Source organism: Dipodomys merriami, unplaced genomic scaffold (genome assembly GCF_024711535.1).
Source record: "Dipodomys merriami isolate MVZ:Mamm:240054 unplaced genomic scaffold, mDipMer1.0.p SCAF_14, whole genome shotgun sequence".
NCBI classification, from domain to species: Eukaryota; Metazoa; Chordata; class Mammalia; order Rodentia; family Heteromyidae; genus Dipodomys; species Dipodomys merriami.
Genome location: NW_027202715.1, coordinates 18,211,921 through 18,217,920, shown reverse-complemented (window position 1 = coordinate 18,217,920; position 6,000 = coordinate 18,211,921). Strand labels below are relative to the sequence as shown.

General features: G+C 48.4%; 1 pseudogene; it reads right to left on the bottom strand.

The window, feature by feature from the left end:
* Nucleotides 1–1,532: 1,532 nt before the first annotated feature.
* Nucleotides 1,533–3,773, bottom strand: LOC138825744 (cyclin-dependent kinase 11B pseudogene; annotated as a pseudogene).
* Nucleotides 3,774–6,000: the final 2,227 nt, after the last annotated feature.

Sequence of the window (6,000 nt, the reverse complement as noted above, 5' to 3'; positions counted from 1 at the left end):
GAAAGTTAGAATGAACTTGTGACTTTAAAAGAGCATCAGTATTCCACAATACTGTGAAATTCTGGAAATTATGTAATCACTTAATCACAATCCAAAAAAAAAAAAAAAAGAACCTCAGGGAAGGTAGGGAGGGAAGGGATGATAGGGGGAAAACAATGGAGGGGGTAACAATGTTCAAGAGGAAGTGTACTCATTACCTCACTCATGTAAACTGTAACCCTCTGTATAGTATCTTTACATAAAAAAAATAAAAGAAAAAAAAACAAAAAAGAAAGTTAACTTGGAAAATATAAAAATAAAAATAAAATGGGAAACTTGTTGCCTTCATCGGTTCCAATGTGGCAAAAGGAGCTTGGTTAAAGGAATGGGCTGAGGAAGGGGTGGAAGGGATTAAATCTGCCAATATAATCCTGCTTTTATGTGGGAAGGTGGATAATTACTAGTCTCCCAACCTTCTCCTAAATTTCCTCACTATATAGAGAGAAACCTAAACCTCTGGGCCCAATGAAATATTCCAGCTTCATGGGACCGGTGGGACTCAAACCCCCAATCTGCAAAGCGTCACCAGCACTCACCAGCCACATGGCAACGGTCTCCAGCTCTGAGTTTCAGAGAACAGCCCCATTTGCTTTTCATGGGATTTCTATAGGAAGGGGTTTCACCTAGGTCATGTTTGCAAAGCATCAAGCAAGCAAGATTAAAGAAGTAAAGCATAGCCTTTGAGTCACAAGAACATAGGCAACACATAATCTTCACTTGGTCTGCATGATCCATACTATCAATTTATTGACACTTGATTACAAAAAACAAACAATATCCTTGGATTACAAAATCAAAATACAATCTCAGGTGGGGATAGTCTATGGAACAGAAATGATTTTTATTATAAGCTCCAGACTAATACAGCAAGTCAGTACAGCCGATGACCAGCCTCAAGGTTGTCATTGACCTTCAGCAGAGTTTGTAGTCAACTGCAAAGCTGCCAGCCTAGGAAGCTTGAAAGAAAGACAGATGTTCTTTTACTTTTTAGCAAGGAGGTAAAAGGGCTATCCCTGACAGCTGGTCAGCCTTAGCCTGGGGTTTTTCTTTACCAAGAGGTTTACCTCTTGATCAATAATTTTGTTCTGTTTTGATCTCACATTTTGTTCTCATGGATATCCTTTCTTTGCTGTCTCAGGGGAGACAGAAAATTTCCTGCAGCAGGAGGGACTGAGGCCAGAGAATAGACGGAATTTTCTGCCACTGAATAGTAACTCAGATACCTTGAATTTTTAGTGGGGATTATCACACCAGGTAGTTGGGTTCCCTTGTGTAAGATTCTCAAACAGGAGACCACTCACTACTGGTTTCAGGCAGGAAAGAGTTCATTTTTGTTCCTGCCAAAAGGAAATAGTCATTTAATTATACAAATTTACAAATCAAAATACAAAACAAGTGGAGAAGTTTAGCGGCAGTGTTTCCAGTCAGGTGACCTGGCTGAGGGAGGCTCTGGATGGAAGAGCAGCACTGGGTGAGGCGGGGTGGCTCCAACTTCAGAACTTGAGGCTGAAGCCTGGCCCCACGGCTGAGGCACCCTGGTTGGTGGTGGTGAGGTGGAAGCCTGTCTCCATCACCTCCTCCTTCTCACCCAGCTGGTTGAAGCCTAGACCACACCTGGGGGGCTGGGGGCTGGTGCCACACTTCACCCTCTGCTGCTGCTGCTGCTCACTCTTGGCAGGCCAGGTGGGGAACATGGAAGGGTGGACAGGGAGGGGGTTCTCACGGAAATACTCGTGCTGGAGGCCATCTTCTGCGGTCATCCGCCTCCCAGGGAAATAGGTCAGGAACCTGTTCATGAGATCAAAGCCTTGGTCTGAGAGCAGAGTCCCGATGCGCTTCCGGAGGTGGTTGTAGGGTTGTTGGCTGAAGGTCATCTTCTTGACTGCTGGGAGCTCATTGTAGCCAGGCCAGATTTTCTCACTTGGAGTCCCCAGATCCTTGAATATCTTGTGGATCTGATCCATCTCCGACTTCCCGGGAAACAGGGGCTTATGTGTCAGCAGCTCTGCGAAGATGCAGCCCACCGACCACATGTCCACGGGTGTGGAGTACTCCTTGGCGCCAAGCAGCAACTCGGGGGCTCGGTACCAGAGGGTCACCACCACGGGGGTGTAGGCCTTCAGGGGCATCCCGTACTCTCGAGCCAGCCCAAAGTCAGCGATCTTGAGGATGCCTTCATGGCTCAGCAGCAGGTTGGAGGTCTTGAGGTCCCGGTGCAGAATCCAGTTGTCATGCAGGTGATTCACCCCCTGCAGCAGCTGAAGCATCAGCGTCTTCACTTCCCCTGGCAGACAGGGCTGCTGCATGGTCTGCATGAGGCTCTTGAGGTCATGCTCCATGTAGTTCATCACTATGTAGATCTGGTCCATGTGGCTGCCCACCACGACCTCCCGGATGGTGACAATGTTGGGGTGCTGGGTCTTGAGGAGGGTGTTGATTTCTCTCAGGGATGTGATTGGGAACCCTTCTCTCCCCTCCATTTTCCACCGTTTCAGAGCCACAATGGCGTCTGTCTTCTTTTCCCTGGCTCTGTACACGACCCCGTAGGTTCCTTCCTGAATCCTGTTAAGGAACTGGAACTCCTCCACGCTGCGGCAGCCCTGCAGTGCCGGCAGGTATTTGGGCAGCTCCTGCTTGGGCTCGGTGGGCCACAGGGCTGGGGAGTCAGGAGGGTGGTCCCCTGCTGTAGACATGCTGCTCTGCGAGGTCCCCTCGCCCACTTCTTCCTCCTCCTCTTCACTGTCCCCGGAATCTCCGTCAGATCGCGACTGTGGAACAGCAAAGATGTGGTCTTCGTGGCCTGGCTCTTCACCCTCACTCATTTCCTCCTCATTTCCTAGGTCTGCAGACTTCTCTGAGGCCTCCTCCCAGTGGCTCCGTGGATCTTCTGAGCCCGAGCATGATTCCACTGAGGACCTGGCAGAGCTGCTTTTCCTCTCCCTGTCACTGACACTGTCCTGTAGGTTAGACAGCAGATCTCTTGCCTCGGTTTTCTCTCCTTTGACTGGCTTGGGTCTGGCTCCCAGTGCAAAGCTCTCCCTGGACGGCCACACCAGGCTGCGACTCCAGGGAGTGGCCCTGCCCTTGTCGCTGTAGGCCTCCCTGGTCCTCCAGTGGTGTGCCAAGCCCTCCCTGCGGGCCTCAGGCTCCTGGCGCCATCCCTGTCCCTTCTGGTCCCTTGTCTCCTTCTGGTGCTTGCTCCTCCTGCGCTCCCATCCTGGCTTCCCTTTGACCTGCTCTAGGCGGTCCCCCTCCCTCCCGGGACATTCTCTTACCAGTTTCCTCCTTTTCTGTCTTTCCCATTCACGTTGGTCTTGCTCCTGCTCTTCTCGGTATCTCTTCCGATGTCTGTGCTTGCTTTCTCCTTTCACTCGAGCATGCTTCCCCCCTTCCGCTGAGTGGCTGCCATGTCTGTGCTTCTCTTTTCTCTTCTCTTTGCTGCGATGGGCCTTTGCTCGCCGAGACATCTGCTGTGAGGGATGGATGGCCAGAGACTCCTCTTCCTCTCCCCTGTCTTCCATCGAGTCCTCTCTTCTGTAGCGCGAGTTCCTGATTGTGATATCCATTGGGGGATCTCTCTGCTCCCCTTGTTCAGCAGTGTCCTGCTTGGAATCCCTGTCATCAGAATATTTTAAGCATTCCATCTCCAATTTCTCCTCCTGTTTTCTCCTTCTCTTTTCTTGTAGAATTTCTTCTAAAGTTTTCACTCTCCATGAGTCCTGTCCACCACCCATTTGAATTAAAACAACCTGTGCTGGACTTTTTCTGAAAGAGGTTACTCAGGAGAAAGGCCAGCTTCCTGGCCTGTGGGAGATGGAGATGGGCAGAGAATGAAGGTTTAGGACTGGGGAGAGGAATTATATATGGAAGGGCAAGGAGGAGGTGTGGCCAACACAATGCAGAAATGACCACAGAGCCTAGGGAGCCTCTCACTGTTGGCAGGAGGCAAGACTGAGCACATGAGGGTGTGGCTGTGCCGCTGACCAGGTCAGACAAGGAGGGTTGAGGGTGTGAATGGGCGAATGAGGGTGTGGCTGGGAGGATCAGGGCCAGCTTAGGAGGCTTGAGTGTGGGGCCAGCAGATGAGAGGGCTTGGGTGGGCTACAGAGTTGATTTTGGGTCAGACTGTGGTGTGGTCCTTCTGAGGAAGAGAAGCTAAGGAGAGGGTGGGGGCTGTTCTCCTGGGCAGATCTATCATTCCTACCTTGTTACAGTTCTGAAGGGCACCCATGCTCCCTAATTGTGCTGATTTCTCAAGGTCGAGATCAGTAATAGTTCCTTGGTTGTGACTAGACTTATGCGTCTATGGAAAGAGGTCTTGGGAGGCCTGGTCTGAACATTAAGAACAAAGCCATTAGAGAAGTTATTAGAGGGCACACAAAGGTCACACATAATGGTAACCATCCATTCCCAGTAGAAGTGAATAAAATGACTTGGAGATGACAAAAGAAATGGAAAGGATTACAGAAGAGGGCAGTCAGCTTGGTGTTAATCTTATCTTTAGGGATGAAGACAGCTTTACCTTAGTAGGCCTGAGAGAAGCAGGTGAACCTTGTAGTCAGTGTAAGTCTAGGAGGAACCGGAGCATAAGCCTTTTTCCACAGATGAAAGCACTGTGGCTGTCCACTGAGCTACACTGGGGTGGGATGGTCAGCAGGACCTCGTGAGACCCTGTCCAGCTAACATGTAAATCAGATGCATTAAAGGTTTTGAGAAAGACTTGATCCCCAGAAAAAAACTGGGAGAAAGGAAAAGGCCTTGATGAGTCTGGGGGAGGCATTTGTCAGCTTGTTGGCATAGCATATGTCTAAGAAGAATTAGGACGGGAAGATAATCCATTTTGAGAAAAAAGTTTGAGTTATCTATGACCAGGAGAGCTGATCCTTCCCTCTGGTCTCTAGGTCAGGCTTCTCTGATTCCAAACCTTGTGTAGCTAGTGGGAATCATCAGGAAACTGTATACCTGAGATCTCCATACCTTCAGAAGCTCTTCTCAATTGAAACCAATCAAGAATGTTCTACATTTCATTTACAGTTGAGTATTTTTGGAAACAGAAATAGAAATGTATGAAGTATGAAGATACTGTGATGTGAAGACATGGGAATGGAGAATAGATGGCTTGTTAATACTGTGAGGAAAATGGAAGGATGTGTTTTCTCAAGGCAGGAGCACTTGAACTGACAGGCACAGGTGATAGATGAGCCAGCACAGCTATCATAAAGGTAGGATATGATCTTCCTTTAGGATCTTTTTCCCCCCTTGGGTTGGGAATGGAAAATGCCAGTTGAACTACATTCCTGCCCATGTTTTGAACTTGTGACCCTTCTTTCTAAGGCTCATGAGCTCCTGATATTGAAGGAATGCACCACCTTTTAGTAAAAGATCCATGACAAGTGGATAATTGGCTTTTCTGTTTCCTCAACATTGTTTTGTGTATAGGCATAGTGATGGAAGTTCTACAGCTGCCTTAGAAAAATTGGGGATCTCTGAAAATGAGCATATGGAGACATGAGAAGTTCTCCCCTGCTTGCCTTCCCCTGCTGTCTGTTGGCTATAAATACCAAGTGGGTGCTAAGGAAGGCAGAAAATGAAGATGAATCCAATTCTAATGCTGCTGGATCCATGAAGCCCTGTGTTCCATCTTCTTGAAGCTGTGGGCCCATGTGTTGACTTGCTCTTCCTGAGCATTTCCTGTTCCTGAACAGTTCTTGTTTGGTTACCAGAAAGAAAACCCTGGATCTTATTATTGGAGGTAGACTTGACAGAGTTCACCATTGAGCTAACCCTGATTTAAGCCCAACTTGTATTTGCTTGACCTTGACCTGAGGGTTGTGTGGCTTTCTGATGATCGGGGAGGTTATGATCTTCTGGATTCTTCTTTGATCTTTCATAAGGGACCTTAGAAAAGGACCTGAGAGGATGTCACAGTAGTATTGAGAGGATATTTCAGTGGCTATCATG